Source organism: Bufo bufo, chromosome 10 (genome assembly GCF_905171765.1).
Source record: "Bufo bufo chromosome 10, aBufBuf1.1, whole genome shotgun sequence".
NCBI classification, from domain to species: domain Eukaryota; kingdom Metazoa; phylum Chordata; class Amphibia; order Anura; family Bufonidae; genus Bufo; species Bufo bufo.
In genome coordinates, this window is record NC_053398.1 from 52,196,211 (window position 1) to 52,219,611 (window position 23,401).

The following is a 23,401-nucleotide window of genomic DNA, read 5'->3' on the forward strand; positions in this document are numbered from 1 at the left end:
TTCATGGTCAAATAGCCCTTACTTTCAAAGTTTTCCCAATTTTTCGGCTGACTGACCGACCTTCATTTCTTAAAGTAATGATGGCCACTAGTTTTTCTTTACTTAGCTGCTTTTTTCTTGCCATAATACAAATTCTAACAGTCTATTCAGTAGGACTATCCACCTATCCAGTGTATCCACCCGACTTCTCCTCAACGCAACTGATGGTCCCAACCCCATTTATAAGGCAAGAAATCCCACTTATTAAACCTGACAGGGCACACCTGTGAAGTGAAAACCATTTCAGGGGACTACCTCTTGAAGCTCATGAAGAGAATGCCAAGAGTGTGCAAAGCAGTAATCAAAGCAAAAGGTGGCTACTTTGAAGAACCTAGAATATGACATTTTCAGTTGTTTCACACTTGTTTGTTATGTATATAATTCCACATGTGTTAATTCATAGTTTTGATGCCTTCAGTGTGAATCTACAATTTTCATAGTCATGAAAATTAAGAAAACTCTTTGAATGAGAAGGTGTGTCCAAGCTTTTGGTCTGTACTGTATATATATATGTAATACCATTAATTAATTGAGGTATTTTGCCCACTGTGGAGTTTTTACCTTAGGTCAGATATAGTATGACTGAATGGGGCCCACTGCAAACGCACAGTTCACGAACATTTAATCGCGAATGCGCTTTCGCGAATCATCTCAGCCAATGTTCGTCCATCACCACCTACCATCCGTCTAGAACAGGCATGCCCAACCTGCGGCCCTCCAGCTGTTGCAAAACTACAACTCCCAGCATTCTCGGACAGCCTACAGCTATCAACCTACAGCAGGGCATTGTGGGAGTTGTAGTTTTACAACAGCTGGAGGGCCACAGGTTGAGCATCCTTGGTCTAGAAAGTTCTCTGTCAGTGGCTTCCGTAAATGGACTGCCACATCCCGAACCTGTGCTTTCTCCTACTATGCCCCTTAAGTTGCAAATAGGGGTTCTGCATTCAGAGATGATCTCCTTCTATGTGCTGCCAGCGTCTGTGAATCTGGTAATCCTTGTTCTTCCCTGGCTGCGTCAGCACACTCCAGTTCTGGACTGGCACTCCGGTCAAATTCTGCGTTGGGGATTACCCTGTCAGTCTACCTGCTTATCGGAGGTCCGATCTGCTTTCTCGCCAACTGTTCCTGAAGACCTGCCTGGACTTCCGCAGCAGTATGCCAGTTTTGCTGATCTCATCAGTAAGAAAGAGGTTGAGACCCTGCCTCCTCACCGTCCATATGATTGTCTAATTGACCTTCACTCCTCCTCATGGTCTACCCACTCTTGCTTTCCAAGAGACCCAAGCAATGTCTGATTAAATCAAGGAGAATCTCAAGAGGGGCTTTATCCGAAAATCTACTTCGCCAGCCGGTGCCGGGTTCTTCTTTGTGCAGAAGAAAGATAAATTCTTACAGCCCCGTATCGACTATTGTGGTCTGAATAAGGTCACTGTCAAGAAACGATACCCTCTTCCGCTAATAACTTTTTGACAGGATCAAGGGAGCTAAGGTCTTCCCAAAATTAGACTTGCGCGGTGTATACAACCTTATCCACATTCAAAAGGGCGATGAGTGGAAGACTGCTTACAACACTTGTGACATTCACTACGAGTTTCTCGTTATGCCCTTTGTTCTGTGCAATGCTCTCGCGACATTCCAGGAGTTGGTAAACAATATTTTCCAGGACCTGCTCTCGCGATATTCCCGGAGTTGGTAAATAATATTTTCCAGGACCTTCTCTAGGTCTGCATGATAGTGTACCTGGACAGATTTGACGACTCATCGGAGGCATGTACATTTTGTTTTACAGCGGTTGAGAATCGACTTTATGCCAAACTTGAGAAATGCATCTTTGAAAAATCTACCGTACCGTTCCTCGGATATATCCTCTCGGATGCCGGGTTGCAGATGGATCCTGAAAAATTGAAGGCAGTAATGGACTGGCCCCGCCCACAGGGTCTTCACGCCATACAGCTCTTCCTCTGATTTGCTAATGTCTATCGTCAGTTCATCCCAAATTTTTCATCTCTTACATCTCTACTCTTACTAAGAAAGGGGTGAATGCCAGAGTCTGGACTTCTGGGGCTCAAGCCGCTTTTGTCCAATTAAAGAGGTCCTTTACTTCTGCACCCGTTCTGCGTCATTCAGATGTCTCCTGCAAATTCTTTTTAGAAGTGGATGCCTCCTCCATAGGAGCTGGTGCTGTTTTACTACAGAAAGGTTCCAAGAGCAAGATCTTTTATATGTGGATTTTTCTCCAAGCTCTTATTCGCTGCTGAGAGGAATTACTTTATAGAAGATAGAGGGCTTCTGGCCATAAAACTAGCCTTGGAGGAGTGGCGTTATCTATTGGAGGGCTCCCAGCATCCAGTGATAATATTCACCGACCACAAGAACCTTACATATCTGCAGACGGACCAGCATCTGAACCCTCGCCTAGCCAGATGGACACTCTTCTTCTCCCGTTTTGATTTTAACTTCACGTTCACCCGGCTGATAACATAAAGGCGTATGCTCTGTCTCCGACTCCTTCGACCAACAGGGGGGAGCCCCAGTACATTGTAGATCCTGTTCGTTTGATCACCGTGGCTCCTGTCCTGGTCAAATACATCCCTCTGGGGAGGACATTTGTGCCATCTGCCAAGAGAAAACGTATTCTATCCTGGGGGCACAATTTCAAACTGGCTGGTCACCCAGGGATCCACTACTGGTGGCCTACTCTGCCTAAGGATGTGCATGAATGCGTGTCTGCCTGCACAGTCTGTGCTCAGAATAAAGTCTCCAGGACCAATCCACCGGGTTGTTGTTACCTCTTCCTGTTCCTGATGCCCCATGGCAACACATTGCCATTGATTTTGTTAGGGATCTGCCCTCTTCTGCCGGATGTGCAGCTATCTGGTTGGTCGTGAACCGGTTCTCCGAGATGGCGCACTTCGCTCCTTTGGCTGGACTGCCTTCGGCTGCTGACCTTGCTAAACTGTTCGTAAAACACATATTCGGCTTGCATGGACTACTTTGGCATATTGTTTCCGATCGCTTAGTCCAGTTTACCTCTAAGTTCTTGAGAGCCCTTTGCCGGCTTCTCGAAATTGAACTAGACTTCTCTTCCGGTTATCATCCCCAGACCAACAGGCAAGTAGAGTGGGTCAATCAAATAATAGCAAACTATCTCCGGCATTTTGTTTCGGCCGAACACAACAACTGGGTACAATTGCTACCTTGGGCTGAGCTCTCCTATAACAACCACTCTAGTGAGTCTACTGGATCCTCTCCATTCTTTGTTGTTTATGAACAACACCCTCGTTCTCTCTGTTCCTACATCTTATGGGGTACCAGCTGCGGATTCCTCTTTTAGGGATTTTTTTAAGATTTGGTGTGACACCAAGGACTGCATCAACAAAGAGGTGACTCACATGAAAATTAATGCAGACAAGAGAAGAAGAGAACCGCCTCAGTTCTCGTCTGGAGATGAGGTATGGCTCTCCTCTAAAAATATCTGCTTAAGGGTTCCCAGTTTCAAGTTTGCTCCTAGGTTCTTTGGACCCTTTGAAGTATTCATGTCACCGCCAGTTCTATGAGAAGGTCTGGCAGACGTCCTTCTCTACCTCTTGCATGACGTTCTTTGTTTTGGTTTCACTTTGTCATCTCCGTTCCTTCTCCCAGGTGTCACCTATTTAGACTAATCGTCTCCCTTTATATTCCCTCCCATACTGCCTCACTTTGCGGTTTATACTACTTCCTGGATGACGTGTTCACTGCTGGAGGCTGCTGCTGCTGTTTGCTCAGATAAGTCTTTTCATGTATTGTGTTTCCTTGCTGGCTTGATTCTAGGTGACCCTGACTCCGTCCATATTAAGTGCAGGGAGCCGGTGGTCGTGTCCCCTCACTATTATAGGGTTTTCAGGTGTCACACAGTCTTAGGTACGTGGGCATGCAATCGTCTACCATTGAGACCCTTGCTTGGGCATAGCAGTCAGGGAGAGCTCTTAGGGTTTTATAGGGCTCACCTATATGCTCCTTAGTTTGGGATCAAGCCAGTCGGACGTTTATTCATAAGTTCCAGCTATCTGCAACATCATCCGTGACAATTCAGGAGGATATATCAAGTGATATAAGTTACGTCTGCCTCTCTCTCTCTGCGGATTCCTAATGCCTTCCGTGTGTCCTTGCTGAAACCAGTAGTTTTTAATTGCTCCTCTGTGGCTCCTTCTACTCCGACTCCGGCATCTGGAGAATCTGACGAGGTATTTGAGGTCAAAAACATCCTGGACATCAAGAAGCGTGGCAAGAAGACCTACTATCTTGTATACTGGAAAGGCTTTGGTCCTGAGGAGAGATCTTGGGAACCAGAGGAGAACATTCATGCTCTGAACTTGGTAAAAAGGTTTCTGCTTGTGGATTCAAGAGGGAGGGGGAGTACTGTAACAGTGGCTGTTGTGCACTGCTGTTCCCATGCTTACCGCCGCGGACCCGGGCGCCGTGTTCAGTGGTGATCTGCTGCCAGTGCTTCCCCATTCACCACTGCAGTCTGGGCTCTGTCCTTGTAGGTACTGTTTGTTCTGGGGTCCGCTCCATAGTTTCTATTCAGCCCTGGCCCCAGCATGCTTGCTGCTTGTTCCCTGCATCACTTAAGGGTCGGCACGGGACACTTCCTGTGCTTTATGGGTTAGATCATGTGACCTTGCTGACCAATCTTAGCCCACCTGCATGTATATAAGTGTCTCAGCCCTCTTACCAGATGCCTGAGCATCAAGGTCCTAGTGTCCTTCAAAGGTTGCTGATATCTCTGCTTGTATTCTTGTTTACCTGACCCGTGCTTGTGTATCTGGACTCTGCTACCTGCTTGATCCCTGCTTGCTTGCCTTGACTCTCCGGTTGCCGAACCGGATTGCCTGACCTGTACCTGTGCCTCCTGCCCTGACCTATTGCTTGTTTGACTTCGCCTCTTCCCCATCCTTCGGTCTTGCACTGTTGCTCCTGGTTACAACTCGGCCTGCTGACTATGTCTGTGCCTCTGGTACCTTGCTCTGGTACCTCCTGGTCTGTCTGGACCAGCTGCCTCATTTGCCAATCCTTCTCAAGAGGTAGCGACCTGGTGTTCCCCTCAGTAAAGTCTATCCCTACCATCAGGGGTACTGTGAAGAACAAGGGGTTTACTAAGACAATGCCCCTAGAGGAGGTAGGACACGTGGCACAGTGGGTTGACACCCGCTGGTTCGTTACACCTCACAGTCATCTTCACCTAGGCACTGGAGTTTTCCAGCTTGAGAGGACATAATATTCCTTACCACCACAGTAGAAGTGATATGCCATCAATTTCCCACATGGGCAACCTTTTTAAGTCATCCAGGGTAGCTGGCAAACCCTGACCAGCTAACTCATCTTTGAGGCGACCTGCTAGATCCTCCCAAAAGGCAACCACCAAAGCCTCATTCCAGCACACCTTCGAGGACAGCATAAGGAAGATGCTTCAGAAACTGTGCGGCCAGATTTTTCAAAAACCTTATGGACGGTCAACAAAAATTCCTGTATGTTTTATGTCAGGATCTCCTTGTTCACAGAGGGTTGTGGCTCAGGTTAAAGCTTCACCGAGCAGGAGGAACTCCAGGAAGGCAGCCTTGGCATTATCTGTAGGGAAATTGTGGGCATGAAAGTCAAAATGGATCGGGCATTGATTCAAAAGGCTATGGCAGATCTTAGGGTCTTTCTTATAGCACCCACCGGCAGTCGGATATGCAATCCGGTACTGCCGGAAAGACAGGCAGTGGCTTGATGAGACAGAGCAGTAGCTGAGATAGTTAAGGAGTCCAGGCTTGTAAAGATGATATATAGTTATTGGAGATGTTACTCCTGGTGACTACACCAGCTTGGGTGGGCCAATGAGGTCTGTGGCCTGAGCTCAAATCTAATATAGGGCTGCTCATAAGATTGTTATCGAAATGCCCTCCCTAGACTTTACCCCTATACAGGGATCTGGTCTCTGCTGCAGGGGAACCACTAGGCAGGCCGCTAACAATTTCTTAGTAGTTTCCATTTCGTGACAGTTTATAAAGGATGGGGGGCAGATGAAATTATAGTCAAATAGACAAGCCAAGGTCAGGGAAGGTAGAGTATATTAAATCCAGATAACAGGTTGGGGCAGGCAGCATATGGTCAGTATGATAAACAGGCCAATGTCAGGGCAGATGGAACATGGATAAATGGAAAGAAGTCAGGCACAGGTGATCAGACAGTAACAAACACCTTTGTAGGATCTAGCAGGCTAAGAAACAATATTGCTTAAGCACCCTCCTACAGGGGCATGTGCCTTAAATACCCTGGAAAGGATAGCCATAAGCAGATTAGGACATGCGCTATGAGCAATAAATAATTTTTTCCATTTCTCTATTAACCACCTCAGCCCCTATAGCTTAAACACCCTGAAAGACCAGGCCACTTTTTACACTTCTGACCTACACTACTTTCACCGTTTATTGCTCGGTCATGCAACTTACCACCCAAATGAATTTTACCTCCTTTTCTTCTCACTAATAGAGCTTTCATTTGGTGGTATTTCATTGCTGCTGACATTTTTACTTTTTTTGTTATTAATCAAAATTTAACGATTTTTTTGCAAAAAAAAGACATTTTTCACTTTCAGTTGTAAAATTTTGCAAAAAAAAACGACATCCATATATAAAATTTTCTCTAAATTTATTGTTCTACATGACTTTGATAAAAAAAAAATGTTTGGGTAAAAAAAAAATGGTTTGGGTAAAAGTTATAGCATTTACAAACTATGGTACAAAAATGTGAATTTCCGCTTTTTGAAGCAGCTCTGACTTTCTGAGCACCTGTCATGTTTCCTGAGGTTCTACAATGGCCAGACAGTACAAACACCCCACAAATGACCCCATTTCGGAAAGTAGACACCCTAAGTTATTCGCTGATGGGCATAGTGAGTTCATAGAACTTTTTATTTTTTGTCACAAGTTAGCGGAAAATGATGTTTTTTTTTTTTTTCTTACAAAGTCTCATATTCCACTAACTTGTGACAAAAAATAAAAAGTTCTATGAACTCACTATGCCCATCAGCGAATACCTTGGGGTCTCTTCTTTCCAAAATGGGGTCACTTGTGGGGTAGTTATACTGCCCTGGCATTCTAGGGGCCCAAATGTGTGGTAAGGAGTTTGAAATCAAATTCTGTAATAAATGGCCGGTGAAATCCGAAAGGTGCTCTTTGGAAGTTGGGGAATGTGTTTTGGGGTGTCATTTTACATATACCCATGCTGGGTGAGATAAATATCTTGGTCAAATGCCAACTTTGTATAAAAAAATGGGAAAAGTTGTCTTTTGCCAAGATATTTCTCTCACCCAGCATGGGTATATGTAAAATGACACCCCAAAACACATTCCCCAACTTCTCCTGAATACGGAGATACCACATGTGTGACACTTTTTTGCAGCCTAGGTGGGCAAAGGGGCCCATATTCCAAAGAGCACCTTTCGGATTTCACTGGTCATTTTTTACAGAATTTGATTTCAAACTCCTTACCACCCATTTGGGCCCCTAGAATGCCAGGGCAGTATAACTACCCCACAAGTGACCCCATTTTGGAAAAAAGACACCCCAAGGTATTCGCTGATGGGCATAGTGAGTTCATGGAAGTTTTTATTTTTTGTCACAAGTTAGTGGAATATGAGACTTTGTAAGCAAAAAAAACAAAACATCATTTTCCGCTAACTTGTGACAAAAAATAAAAAATTCTAGGAACTCGCCATGCCCCTCACGGAATACCTTGGGGTGTCTTCTTTCCAAAATGGGGTCACTTGTGGGGTAGTTATACTGCCCTGGCATTCTAGGGGCCCAAATGTGTGGTAAGTAGTTTGAAATCAAAATCTGTAAAAAATGGCCGGTGAAATCCTAAAGGTGCTCTTTGGAATGTGGGCCCCTTTGCCCACCTAGGCTGCAAAAAAGTGTCACACATGTGGTATCTCCGTATTCAGGAGAAGTTGGGGAATGTGTTTTGGGGTGTCATTTTACATATACCCTTGCTGGGTGAGAGAAATATCTTGGCAAAAGACAACTTTTCCCATTTTTTTATACAAAGTTGGCATTTGACCAAGATATTTATCTCACCCAGCATGGGTATATGTAAAATGACACCCCAAAACACATTCCCCAACTTCTCCTGAATACGGAGATACCACATGTGAGACACTTTTTTGCAGCCTAGGTGGGCAAAGGGGCCCACATCCCTTTTAGGAGGGCATTTTTAGACATTTGGATACCAGACTTCTTCTCACGCTTTGGGGCCCCTAAAATGCCAGGGCAGTATAAATACCCCACATGTGACCCCATTTTGGAAAGAAGACACCCCAAGGTATTCAATGAGGGGCATGGCAAGTTCATAGAAACAAAAAATTTTTGGCACAAGTTAGCGGAAATTGATTTTTTGGATTTTTTTCTTACAAAGTCTCCCTTTCCGCTAACTTGGGACAAAAATGTCAATCTTTCATGGATTCAATAAGCCCCTCAGCAAATACCTTGGGGTGTCTTCTTTCCAAAATGGGGTCATTTGTGGGGTGTTTGTACTGCCCTGGCATTTGAGGGTCTCCGCAATCATTACATGTATGCCCAGCATTAGGAGTTTCTGCTATTCTCCTTATATTGAGCATACGGGTAATGAGATTTTTTTTTTCCGTTCAGCCTCTGGGCTGAAAGAAAAAAATGAACGGCACAGATTTCTTCATTCGCATCGATCAATGTGGATGAAAAAATCTCTGCCAAAAAAAGAAAAAGGAGGGGAAAGGCGTCTGCCAGGGCATAGGAGCTCCGCCCAACATCCATACCCACTTAGCTCGTATGCCCTGGCAAACCAGATTTCTCCATTCACATCAATCGATGTGGATGAATAAATCATTGCCGGGATTTTTTTTTTTATATATACAAAGTGTTTGCCAAAGTATATGAACACCGCCACCTCATCAGCTCATATGCCTCGGCAAACGTATCTTTTACTGCAGAGGTGAAATCTCGTCTTGCAGCGCCGCATACACCGACTTGCGTGTAATCTGACAGCAGCGCAATGCTTCTGTCAGAATGCACATCAGTGCTGCAGCTAGTCGATCGGTTGGTCCACCTGGAAGGTAAAAAAAACAAAACAAAAAAGAAAAAACCAGGCCGCAACGCAATAAATTTATTGACTGTTAAACAGAACATAGAAACTTTTTTTTTACTTTTTTAACTGAACGTTAACTTTTTTACTTACCGGTAATTTTTTTTTTGTTTAGTTTTTTTTACCTTTATAGAACAAACCTCTCCTTCCCCATGGGACAATGTGCAAAGCGCAAATCGCCCAAAGATGTGGCGAAGTACGTTATGCACTTTATCCCAGGTGAAAGGAGAGGTTTGCAGCAGCTGTGAGTAAAAGGGCCCTAATAGCCCTGTGTGCCTGTCCTGTGAGATGCAATCCCTATGCTAAGTGTACCTGTGTGTGGTACTTCCGGAAACACTCACCAAAGCATAGGGCAGGGTGGTCAGGACAGTCAGGACAGAAATAGCAGGTGTCACGCCTTATTCCACTCCTGCTACAGACACAACATTTTTTTCGGGGTGGCGGTTGGGTTGAGGTACCAGCAACGACACTGGGGAAATGTCGCTCGTGTAGACGGCTAACTACACTGGTGGATGGGGCCACGGAACCTCCTGGATACAGGAGGTTCTCAATGATCTCTTCCTGGAATTTGAGGAAGGATCCTGTTCTCCCAGCCTTACTGTAGAGAACAAAACTATTATATGCAGCCAATTGAATTAAATATACAGACACCTTCTTATACCAGCGTCTGGTGCGTCAGGAAACTAAATAGGGAGCCAACATCTGGTCATTGAAGTCCACCCCTCCCATGAGCGCATTATAGTCGTGGACTGAGAGGGGCTTTTCAATGACACGGGTTGCCCTTTCAATTTGGATTGTCGTGTCTGCGTGAATGGAGGAGAGCATGTAAACGTCACGCTTGTCTCTCCATTTCACCGCGAGCAGTTCTTCATTACACAAGGCAGCCCTCTCCCCCCTTGCAAGACGGGTGGTAACGAGCCGTTGGGGGAAGCCCACGCGACTAGTTCGCGTGGTGCCACAGGCGCAAATCCGTTCTAGAAACAAATGCCTAAAGAGGGCCACACTTGTGTAAAAATTGTCCACGTAAAGATGGTACCCCTTGCCGAATAAGGGTGACACCAAGTCCCAGACTGTCTTCCCACTGCTCCCCAGGTAGTCAGGGAAACCGACCGGCTCCAGGGTCTGATCTTTTCCCTCATAGATCCGAAATTTGTGGGTATAGCCTGTGGCCCTTTCACAGAGCTTATACAATTTGACCCCATACCGGGCACGCTTGCTTGGGATGTATTGTTTGAAGCCAAGGCGCCCGGTAAAATGTATTAGGGACTCGTCTACGCAGATGTTTTGCTAGGGGGTATACAAATCTGCAAATTTCTGGTTGAAATGGTCTATGAGGGGCCGAATTTTGTGGAGCCGGTCAAAAGCTGGGTGGCCTCTGGGACGGGAGGTGGTGTTGTCGCTAAAATGCAGAAAACGCAGGATGATCTCAAATCGTGTCCTGGACATAGCAGCAGAGAACATGGGCATGTGATGAATTGGGTTCGTGGACCAATATGACCGCAATTCATGCTTTTTAGTTAGACCCATGTTGAGGAGAAGGCCCAGAAAAAAGTTCGGAAACTTGGACTGGTTTCCACCGGAAAGACTGGGCATAAGAGCTTCCCGGGTTGGCGGATATAAATTGTATGGCATACCGATTTGTTTCTGCCACGACTAAGTCCAAGAGCTCCGCAGTCAGGAACAGCTCAAAAAATCCCAGGGCCAAACCGATATGAGCCGTCTCAACCCGAACTCCAGACTGGGCGGTGAAAGGGGGAACTAATGGTGCGGCTGAAGTTGGTGACTGCCAATCAGGGTTTGCCAGCACCTCAGGGATTCTAGGGGCTCTACGGGCCTGTCTGCGCGGTGGCTGCGACGGGGTAACTACTGCACGTGCCACCGTACCAGCTTCAACTGCCCTTCTGGTGCTCGCCACGTCACCATGTTGTACAGCAGTGCTGGTACTAGGTCCAGGAAGGGCTGCGCTGCTGGTGTATGCCTCACCACGTGATCCGGCAGCGACAGCCCCACTCTGCTGCTCTTGAAACGGATCCTGCACAACCTGTGGTCTAGCGACACGGGGCCGGGTACGCCTGGTTCTATCAGGGACCTCCTCGTCCGAACTTTGGGTCAGAGAGCCACTGCTTTCTAGAGGTTCATATTCTGACCCGCTAGATTCGTCAGATGAGGGTTCCCATTCCTCATCCGACTGGGTCAGAATCCTGTAGGCCTCTTCAGAAGAATACCCCCTGTTTGCCATTTGGACTACTAAATTTAGGGGTATTCCCTGAGACTACCCAAGAAAAAAAGCAAGCCTGTCTTACAAAGGGGAGGCTAGCGAAGTACCGGAGGCCGCTGCGGTTGATAAAAAATATCAAAACTTTTTTTTTTAAAGTGATTGTGCAGTGATCGAAAAACAAAAAATTTTTTGTCACTGCGGCGGGGCGGGTGTGGGTGAACGCACGTGTGGGCGATGATCGGGCAAACACTGCGTTTTGGGTGGAGGGCGAACTAAAGTGACACTAATACTATTATAGATCTGACCGTGATCAGTTTTGATCACTTACAGATACTATAAAAGTACAAATGCTGATTAGCGATACGCTAATCAGCGAATCAGTGACTGCGGTGCGGTGGGCTGGGCGCTAACTGACGCTAAACTACCTAACCAAGGGGCCTAAACTATCCTAAAACCTAACAGCCAATACTAGTGAAAAAAAAAAAGTGACAGTTTACACTGATCACTTTTTGTCTTTCACTAAGTGATTGACAGGGGGCGATCAAGGGGTTAATTTGGATGATGGGGGTGATGGAGGGTGATCTGGGGCTAAGGGTAGTGTTTGGTGCTACTCACAGTTCAGTCTGCTCCTCTGCTGGATCCAACCGACGAAAAGGACCAGCAGAGGAACAGAGAAGCCATATAACAGATCATATTTACTAATATGATCTGTTATCTGGCTTCTGATTTGATTTTTTGAAAATCGCCAGCCTGCCAGCCAATGATCGTGGCTGGCAGGCTGGTGACGAAATACTTCTTTAACTTTTGCCGGCCCGCGATGCGCATGCGCGGGCCGGCAATGCCCGAAATCTCGCGTCTCGCGAGAGGACGCACCGGCGCGTCCACCCAGAGAAACAGGACCGCCGCAAAGACGCAATCCTGCGTACGGCGGTCCTGAGGAGGTTAAAGAAATACATCTATCAATTTTGTCTTCTACACCCTTCAGTTTTAGTGCAGCTGCAGGCTGTTCTTTCTCCTCCATGATGGTATAACTGGATTCACTGAGAAGAAGGTGTGGTGGAAGCTATAGAAGGTAAAGGGGCAGATTTAGCATCTTCCAGAAAAGCGGCTTTAATAAGTTGCAAGTTGTGTGTTTGAACTTTTTATGTGACTTTAAAAAAAAAAGTGCAAGTTCCTCTTTTTATGCCACCCTTAACGCTTTTCCAAAAAGGGGGCATGGTAAGGGTGGGGAAGGGGTGTGGCCAGCAGCAGACACAAATTTTTCTTAATTTACTCCAGTTTTGTGGTGCAAATGAAGCCTTAAATCTATGGCAGCTCCGAGCTACGAAGTGTGCATCTCATCATAAATTAGACGCATCCTCAGGCAGCACAGGGGATATCAAGAGCAGCGCAGAAAGCACCGCCTAGATCAGGTTTATAAATGGCAGGACCAACAATATTCTTCCAGTGGTGGCAGGCAATACAGACCATCTTCTTCTGGTTCAGAAAGTGACTCATCTATTGGATATTACAGACAAATGCATTTTTAGGACCGCAGAGGGTGATCCCCAGAAAACCAACCCGGAGCGGCGGTAGACATCAGAAAAGACAATCGTGTTCAGACACAATCTCAAGTAATACAAAACATATAGTAGTTAAAGGCGTCCCATCTCAGACATTGGAGGCATAGGGCTAGTATATGTCCCCAATGTCTGATAGGTGCTGTTCTCACCTCTTCGACCTGCACCTATACTTAGAATGGAGCCCACATAGTCCCGGAGGACGCACCAAATTCAAAATATTTTCGGAAGTCCCATTGAGATTATTGGGAAGCGCACCGCACAAGCGCGGCCGCCACTCTGTTCACTTCTTTGGGGCTGACAGAAATAGCCGAGTCAGTGCTCGGCTATTTTCGGCACTCCCATAGGAATAAATGAAGGGTGGCCGTGCATGCGTGGTGCATCCTTCAGGACTTTGCAGGATCCGTACTAAGTATAGGTGCCGATCCCAGAGGTGGGACCCGCACCTATCAGACATTGGATGTACAGTACAGACCAAAAGTTTGGACACACCCTCTCATTCAAAGAGTTTTCTTTATTTTCATGACTATAAAAATTGTAGATTCACACTGAAGGCATCAAAACTATGAATTAACACATGTGGAATTATATACATAACAAACAAGTGTGAGACAACTGAAAATATGTCATATTCTAGGTTCTTCAAAGTAGCCACCTTTTGCTTTGATTACTGCTTTGCACACTCTTGGCATTCTCTTGATGAGCTTCAAGAGGTAGTCCCCTGAAATGGTTTTCACTTCACAGGTGTGCCCTGTCAGGTTTAATAAGTGGGATTTCTTGCCTTATAAATGGGGTTGGGACCATCAGTTGCGTTGAGGAGAAGTCAGGTGGATACACAGCTGATAGTCCTACTGAATAGACTGTTAGAATTTGTATTATGTACAAGAAAAAAGCAGCTAAGTAAAGAAAAACGAGTGGCCATCATTACTTTAACCACCTCACGTCCGCCCATAGGATATAAACGTCCTATGGGTGGACGTCTATTTCTGACAGCACGTTTTAAAACGTCCTGTCAGAAATAGCAGCTGCACGCTAATCGTGCAGCTGCTGATCGGGTTGCCCGCTGTCAGTGACAGCAGGGCAACCCTAAGACAAGGCAGGGACAGTGCCCAGGTGTCCCTGCCTTCACGATCGCTGCAGACACAGAGACCTCGATCAGCCCTGCAGGATTGCTGCTGTACAGCCTCTCTAGGGGTGCATTTGTCCTGTAACTGGGGCTACTATGTCAGCCCCAGTTACAGGAGAAATCAACTGTGAAAAAATAAATAAAAAGTGAAGTAAATGTACCCCAGAGGTCTTGTATGACCTTATGGGGGACGAAAAGTGTAAAATAAAATAAAAATAAAATAAAGGGTTAAAAAAATAGAATAAAAAAAAGTTTCACATGTAAAAAAAAAAAAAATCCCAAGTAAGGAATAAAAAAAAAAATTAAAAATAGAAAAAATAAAATAAAATAGACATATTTAGTATTACCGCGTCCGTAAAAACCAGCTCTATAAAAATATCACATGACCTAACCCCTCGGGTGAACACCGTAAAAAAATAATTAAAAAAACTGTGTCAAAACAAGCAATTTTTGGCACCTTGCATCACAAAAGGTGCAACACCAAGTGATCAAAAATGCGTATGTCCCACAAAATGGTACCAATAAAACCGTCACCTCATCCCGCAAAAAATGAGCCCCTACATAAGAAAATCTCTCAAAAAATAAAAAAACTATAGCTCTTAGAACATGGAGACACTAAAACATCATTTTTTTGGTTTCAAAAATGCTAGTATTGTGTTAAAGTGAAACAAATAAAAAAAGTATACATATTAGGTATTGCCGCGTCCGTAAAAACCAGCTCTATAAAAATATCACATGACCTAACCCCTCGGGTGAACACCGTAAAAAAAAAAAAAAAAAACTGTGTCAAAACAAGCAATTTTTGTCACCTTGCATCACAAAAGGTGCAACACCAAGTGATCAAAAACGCGTATGTCCCACAAAATAGTACCAATAAAACCGTCACCTCATCCCGCAAAAAATGAGCCCCTACATAAGAAAATCTCTCAAAAAATAAAAAAACTATAGCTCTCAGAACATGGACACATTAAAACATAATTTTTTGGTTTCAAAAATGCTATTATTGTGTAAAACTTTAATAAATGAGAAAAAGTATACATATTAGGTATCGCCACGTCCGTAACAATCTGCTCTATAAAAATGTCACTTGACTGAACCCCTCAGGTGAACGCTGTAAAAATAAATAAATAGAAACTGTGCTAAAACAACCAATTTTTTGGTCACCTTGCCCCATAAAGTGTTATAATGAATGATCAAAAAATCATATGTACCCAAAAATAGTACTAATAAAACTGGCACCTTATCCCCTAGTTTCCAAAATGGGGTCACTTCTTGGGAATTTCTACTGTAAGGGTGCATCAGGGGGCTTCAAATGGGACATGGCATCTAAAAACCATGTGGAGTTCCTTTTCTTCTGCTCCCTGCCGTGTGCCCATACAGCAGTTTACGACCACATGTGGGGTGTTTCTGTAAACCGCAGAATCTGGGTAATAAATATTGAGTTTTGTTTGGCTGTTAACCATCGATGTGTTAAAGAAAAAAATTGATTAAAATGGAAAATCTGCCAAAAAAGTGAAATTTAAAAATTTGATCTCCATTTTCCTTTAATTCTTGTGGAACGCCTAAAGGGTTAACAAAGTTTGTAAAATCGGTTTTGAATACCTTGAGGGGTGTAGTTTCTACAATGGGGTCATTTATGGGGGTATCCACTATGTAGGCCCCACAAAGTGACTTCAGACCTGAACTGGTCCTTATAAAGTGGGTTTTGGCAATTTTCTTAAAAATTTGAAGAATTGCTTCTAAACTTCTAAGCCTTCTAACGTCCTAAAAAAATAAAATGACATTTCCAAAATGATGCCAACATAAAGTAGACATATGGGGAATGTTAAATAATAAATATTTTATGAGGTATCACTTTCTGTTTTAAAAGCAGAGAAATTGAAATTTAGAAAATTGCGAATTTTTCAAATTTTTGGGTAAATTTGGGATTTTTTCATAAATAAAGGTGAAATATTTTGACTCAAATTTATGACTATCATGAAGTACAATGTGTCACGAGAAAAAAATCTCTGAATGACTTGGATAAGTAAAGGCGTTCCAAAGTTATTACCACATAAAGTGAGATATGTCAGTTTTGCAAAATTTGGCCTGGTCAGGAAGGGGGCAAAGGGCCCAGATGGGAAGTGGTTAAGAAATAAAGGTCAGTCAGTCAGCCGAAAAATTGGGAAAACTTTGAAAGTAAGGGCTATTTGACCATGAAGGAGAGTGATTGGGTGCTGCGCCAGATGACCGAACATAGTACTGCGGTCACAGCTAAAATGACATCCTGCCAAAACTACCTGAACGCTAACTTCAATGCCATAGAAGACCAGGAAAATAGAAGCCGCAGGAGACTCAAAGGTCTTCCAGAGTCCGTTGCACCGCTGGCTTTACATCAGACAGTCTTACAATTTTTCGCTCTATTTTGGGACACTCTTTCACAGAAGACATCATTATAGAAAGAGTGCATAGGGTGCTGCGGAGGAAGCCTAAAGACTCAGAACCACCTAGAGATGTTATCTGTCGCCTCTTTAATTATAAGGTGAAAGAAGAAATACTGAGACGCACTAGGTCAACTACTCAGATTGGATATGAGGATGCCCAAATACATATTTACCAGGATTTATCTCCACACACATTACAAAAGAGAAGGACCCTCAAACCATTAATGGAAGCCCTCAGTGCTAGGAACATCCAATACACCTGGAAATTTCCTTTTGGTCTTATGTTCACGTTTGGCAACAAACAATACTTGATACAAACAGTATTGGACCTTCCGGAAATCTACAAAGCATTAGAGCTACCGGACTTTTCACATTCTGGACTGGGCAATAGTGAAGGACCTGGAGGATTTGTGACAAGTTCAACCTCATAATCCCTGGGAGGAAGTGACACACGGTCGCTCTGCAAAGTCCAAGAAGAAAGCCTAGTGACTCATAATAATGTATTTTCTAATGATATTTACACTGCTACGTTAGTAATGGGTCACTACTCTTTTCCATGGTAACCTAATACGGCAGTACTCTTGCCAGAATCATTTTGCAGACTACACCTGTCTTCTTACCTCTCTCTAATTGTCTATATTCCTTTCTGCTCTCTTGCACACTGAACTCTCTTCTTTGTCCTCTCTACCAGAATACTCATTTACCTGAAACTATGACCACAAATGGCCAAGGTTCCTATATACCTAGACTATATCTCATATTCCTACTTTATTTCTAATACCTTCATTCTCTTATACACCACATTCAAAAAGAGAAACTGCTCCTCCTGAACATATACTGATCTTCTAATGGGTTCAATCTCTATACCTCAACCTCCGGTACTCCCTGCAGCTCCATTGTACTCTTTTTAGCTTTCCTTTCAATAACTTTTCCAGCATTATCTTTTTACATTTAATGACACATATTGTCGGGTATATAAAGCAAATGCTTTATATAAAGATAAAAATTTTAACGGATCAAAAGAAAAATTATGCAAACGATATTGACCCGTGAGATGGACATAATCATCTCAAAAAGAGTTCGATCAAGAACCTGATTATTTTGTGCAATCAGTAAAACAGGGTACAAGCGTCTATGCAAAAATATAAATGGTTTATTATACAATAGTTTAAAATACAATCAAAAATTAATCTACGTAAATTTCAATAATATACAATGATATGCAGTACCCAGAATTCACCACTACATGGTGCCAACAAAACAATACTCAACTAACACAAGAATATTATGCAATACAGCTTTAAATCTGTGAGAGATATACAATCAATGGATTATGTGGAAAACTCAATCAAGAAGATGACAGATACAAGCCTTTGCTCCGCCCAAAAATTATGACCAATCTCAGATATGGGGTAGTATTGCACAAACTTATAAATTATTGGCTTGATATCAAACTAGGGATTATTAAGATTCTCAACAGAGAGTTTCTCTAATATTATCCCCTTTATTCAGTTATATGCTTTGTAACTGAAACAAGAGAGAATACTGATGTAGCAACTAACGTTACACGTCCGCAAATAAGCGGGTATCTGGCTAAGTATCAAGCCAATTAATTTAGATCAATACTACATAAAACAAAAATATACATTACCCAAGGGTCAAGTGATATGCAGAGTCTTGGGGCAGCCAGCTCTCAAGAGTTTTTCCCGATAATCCAAATGGTTCTCCAGAGATCTATAATCCAAATGTCTTTGTTTGTTTTGTTTTTTTTCTTTCCCCCTCCCTACTGGTAACTGGTTTCTTAACCCAAAACTTATCAGATGAACACGCCCTCCGAGTTTGGAACTTTCCAATCATTGTTGGATGGGTGTGTGCATTGATAAGGAGCATGACATCATAATACCACCCAGAATGCACTTTTGCTACTGATGTAGTATTAACTGCTCATATCTAGGTGGCACTGTTGTATAAGCAATAGGCATCATACCATTAAGGGTTAACTCATACATGCCTGATATTTTTAATACTACACCTCTGTCATTTGGAGGCCTTGTCTCAGGGCCGAAGAACAAAATTTGATACATGAATATATACTTTGAGGAACATCTAGACAATTCTCATGCTGTGGAATTCATGTTCAGAGAGGAAAAACAATGAAGCCTCAGAATCTGCAGGTGCGGTGTATCTTCTAACTTTCTAAATGTATAATACACTGCTCAAAAAAATAAAGGGAACACTTAAACAACACAATGTAACTCCAAGTCAATCACACTTCTGTGAAATCAAACTGTCCACTTAGGAAGCAACACTGAGTGACAATCAATTTCACATGCTGTTGTGCAAATGGGATAGACAACAGGTGGAAATTATAGGCAATTAGCAAGACACCCCCAATAAAGGAGTGGTTCTGCAGGTGGTAACCACAGACCACTTCTTAGTTCCTGTGCTTCCTGGCTGATGTTTTGGTCACTTTTGAATGCTGGCGGTGCTTTCACTCTAGTGGTAGCATGAGACGGAGTCTACAACCCACACAAGTGGCTCAGGTAGTGCAGCTTATCCAGAATGGCACATCAATGCGAGCTGTGGCAAGAAGGTTTGCTGTGTCTGTCAGCGTAGTGTCCAGAGCATGGAGGCGCTACCAGGAGACAGGCCAGTACATCGGGAGACATGTAGGAGGGCAACAACCCAGCAGCAGGACCGCTACCTCCGCCTTTGTGCAAGGAGGAACAGGAGGAGCACTGCCAGAGCCCTGCAAAATGACCTCCAGCAGGCCACAAATGTGCATGTGTCTGCTCAAACGGTCAGAAACAGACTCCATGAGGGTGATATGAGGGCCCGACGTCCACAGGTGGGGGTTGTGCTTACAGCCCAACACGGTGGGACGTTTGGCATTTGCCAGAGAACACCAAGATTGGCAAATTCGCCACTGGCGCCCTGTGCTCTTCACAGATGAAAGCAGGTTCACACTGAGCACATGTGACAGAGTCTGGAGACACCATGGAGAACGTTCTGCTGCCTGCAACATCCTCCAGCATGACCGGTTTGGCATTGGGTCAGTAATGGTGTGGGGTGGCATTTCTTTGGAGGGCCGCACAGCCCTCCATGTGCTCGCCAGAGGTAGCCTGACTGCCATTAGGTACCGAGATGAGATTCTCAGACCCCTTGTGAGACCATATGCTGGTGCGGTTGGCCCTGAGTTCCTCCTAATGCAAGACAATGCTAGACCTCATGTGGCTGGAGTGTGTCAGCAGTTCCTGCAAGACTAAGGCATTGATGCTATGGACTGGCCCGCCCGTTCCCCAGACCTGAATCCAATTGAGAACATCTGGGACATCATGTCTCGCTCTATCCACCAACGTCACGTTGCACCACAGACTGTCCAGGAGTTGGCAGATGCTTTAGTCCAGGTCTGGGAGGAGATCCCTCAGGAGCATGCACAGGCGTTGTAGGGAGGTCATACAGGCATGTGGAGGCCACACACACTACTGAGCCTCATTTTGACTTGTTTTAAGGACATTACATCAAAGTTGGATCAGCCTGTAGTGTGTTTTTCCACTTTAATTTTGAGTGTGACTCCAAATCCAGACCTCCATGGGTTAAAAAATTTGATTTCCATTTTTTTATTTTTGTGTGATTTTGTTGTCAGCACATTCAACTATGTAAAGAATAAAGTATTTCAGAAAAATATTTAATTAATTCAGATCTAGGATGTGTTATTTTTGTGCTCCCTTTATTTTTTTGAGCAGTGTATATTGTTACTATAACACTAGCTTTTGAACAGCACAGTAATCTTCTCATGGACTTACTTTAGCCTACATGAAAATCCATACAAAACAGTGAATATAAATCAACATTGCTCTTAAAGGCAATGAATACCCATTATAACTAAAATAAGTAGATATAACTGTTTACACTTATGAAAAAGCACAACAATATAAACCAAACTAGTTGGGTCTCATCAGCCTAAACTTCTAAGGTCAAACTGCCTTCGGCTGTACGTTATTGTTACACACCCCCAGGGTGTCTAGCATGCCTTAAATTTGGTATTGCACTATTTACACGTTTGTCACAATTTCTCTTGATCTACGTTAACTTTGTGTTGATATTTTGCACTTGTTCTGCACTCATACCCTATGCCTTCCCACCCCTCCTCTTTCCTCGCCTTGTACTCCCCCCCACCCCACCTTCCCCATTTTCAGGGCTACTGTCACCATTTGGAAGCTGCAATTAATGGTCTCTCCTTACAAAGCTAACGATGACACGTCTTAGGATTGTCTCTTATAATGTGAGAGGTCTGAATTCCCCATCTAAAAGGGGACAGGTAATAAACTTCCTTTAAAAGAATAATTCTGATATATGTTTGCTGCAGATAACGCATTTTAGGAAGAGAAATGTTCTGCTTAAGAATAAGTCTAATTTCTCCACGTAGTTTCATGCTAGCTCAGACAGTGTTGCGTCGAGAGGCGTGAGTATTGGGACCAGTAAGCATGTTTCCTTCTCAGTAGTAGATAAATGTGTAGACATGGGGGGCCGCTTCCTCTTCATCAAAGGGAAACTAGGTAACACTATGATTACTATAGGGAACGTTTACGCACCCAACAGGGCACAGATTCCCTGGCTTGTTAAGGTTTTAAAGGAATTATCATGTTTTTCGGAGGGAACTCTGTTCCTTGGGGGAGATTTTAATGTAGCCCTGAACCCACTATTGGACACTTCTAACAATAGGTCTGCTATACAATTCAGGGCACTAGCGAAACTGAAACGTTTACCTAACTCCCTCCACTTAGCTGACGCCTTGCGTACTATACATCCGTCAGCTAAGGATTACATGCATTATTCGGCCCCACACAATTCCTACCAACGAATTGATTATATTTTTATCCCCATTAAGCACATTCAACACTGCCATTCCTCAGACTTCAAAATACAAGTCCTCTCAGACCTTTCACTGGTCAAATTGATCTACACAATTCCCTTATCCCCTAATACTCCTAGGTGCTGGAGACTGAATGATTTACTAATAAAAATCCCCTCAAAACGTCCAAAAAATGTAACGACTCGGAGGAGTTTTTTTGAGCTAAATGATAATTGAGGGGTCTCAGTGCAGACACTCTGGGAGGCCCATACGGCACACATCAGAGGAGAATTCATATCTCTTTCTGCATATGTATATAAACAAAAAGCCAAGGAAATATCAGATTTATAGCAGAGAATTTCTGGAGTGTTTACACAAGAAATCCCTGTTAGCCTCTCATTTAACAGAATTAACATCTTTACGAGATGAACTTAAAAATCTCCTTAATCTTTGCTCGGTCAAAGCTTATCTCTATGCAAAGTATAAACACTACGCCCATGGCGATAAGCCCACCAGATTCATGCTAGCACAGATAAATGCTAGGAAAAATAAATCATTAATTACTAGTCTTAAGACTTCTTCTGGTGCTGTACTATATAAAACAGAGGACATAGCAAAAGAATTCAGCAATTTTTATACAAAACTATACAATTTGCAAACGTCTCAGGAAACAACAGATTCTCCTCTTAAAAAAGATTTTGTATCTAGATTTCTTGCTTCACTCACTCTCCCACAAATCAGCCCTGCTCATTCCCAAATGCTTTGCTCTAATATCTCCCATCAGGAAATAAAAGATGCAATCTCTACAACACCCAAAAATAAGTGCCCTGGCCCAGATGGTCTGACTTCATTTTATTATGCCACGTTTTCAGATGTCTTGCTTAAACATCTCAGTAATTTATATAATGCTGCACTAGCGGGCGTTCCCTTTCATAAACAAACACTGATGGCCCAAATCTCTATTATCCATAAGGAAGGAAAGGACCCGACTTTATGCAGCAATTACCGGCCTATTTCTTTACTTAACATTGATCTTAAATTGTTCGTGAAAATATTGGCCAGTCAAAAGCTTTTTGACTGAGTGGATTGGATGTACCTGAGATACTCCTTAGCGGCATTCGGTATTTCAGCCATCTTTGTCGATGCTATTTTCACTATGTGCTCAGAACCCACTGCTAGGGTGATGGTGAATGATGTGCTCTCCCCTGTGTTTTCTATTTCTAATGGTACTCGGCAGGGCTGCCCATTGTTGTCCCCCTTGCTATTTGTGCTGACAATGGAAACTTTATTGCAGAAAATAAGACAAGATTCCCATATAGAGGGGATCAGCTGTGAAGGAAGAGAACACAAGGTGGCAGCATATGCGGATGATCTGTTGTTGCTGCTGATTAATCCATCACTTCCAAGGATTGAGCTCCTGCTCAATGATTTTGGCAAGATATCAAACTTTAAAGTGAACATGAGCAAGTCACAGGTCCTGAATATTTCCCTCCCCAGGCGACAAACCTCTCTGCTCTCAAATTCCTCACCATTTGACTGGTCTCAACCCTTTATTAAATTTCTAGGAATTAAAATCTCCACTCAGCCTTGCCAACTGTATAAAAATAACTTCTTGCCTATGCTACAAGAGATTTCTAAAATATTAGCTTCTTGGCATACCCCATACATCTCATGGTTTGGTCGCAAAAATGTAGCCAAATGCCTCATTTGGCCGAAAATAACGTATTTACTGCAAGCCCTGCCCATACATCTTCCACATACCTTCTATACTAAACTAAATCAGATCTTCTCAAAATTATATCTGTAATTTCAAGAAACCAAGAATAAAATACCCTACGCTACAGCTCCCGCAAAAATATGGATGAACTGATCTACCTGCTCCTCTAATTTTTGTTAAATCTGTACATTTAGACAGGATAGTGGACTGGATTAGGAGGCCTCCAAACAAACTATGGGTCCCTATTGAAGAGGACATTCTGCGTTACCCGCTCCGTCTCGTTGTCTGTTCTGACCGAGCTACTCTAGCACTCTGCAAAACAAATA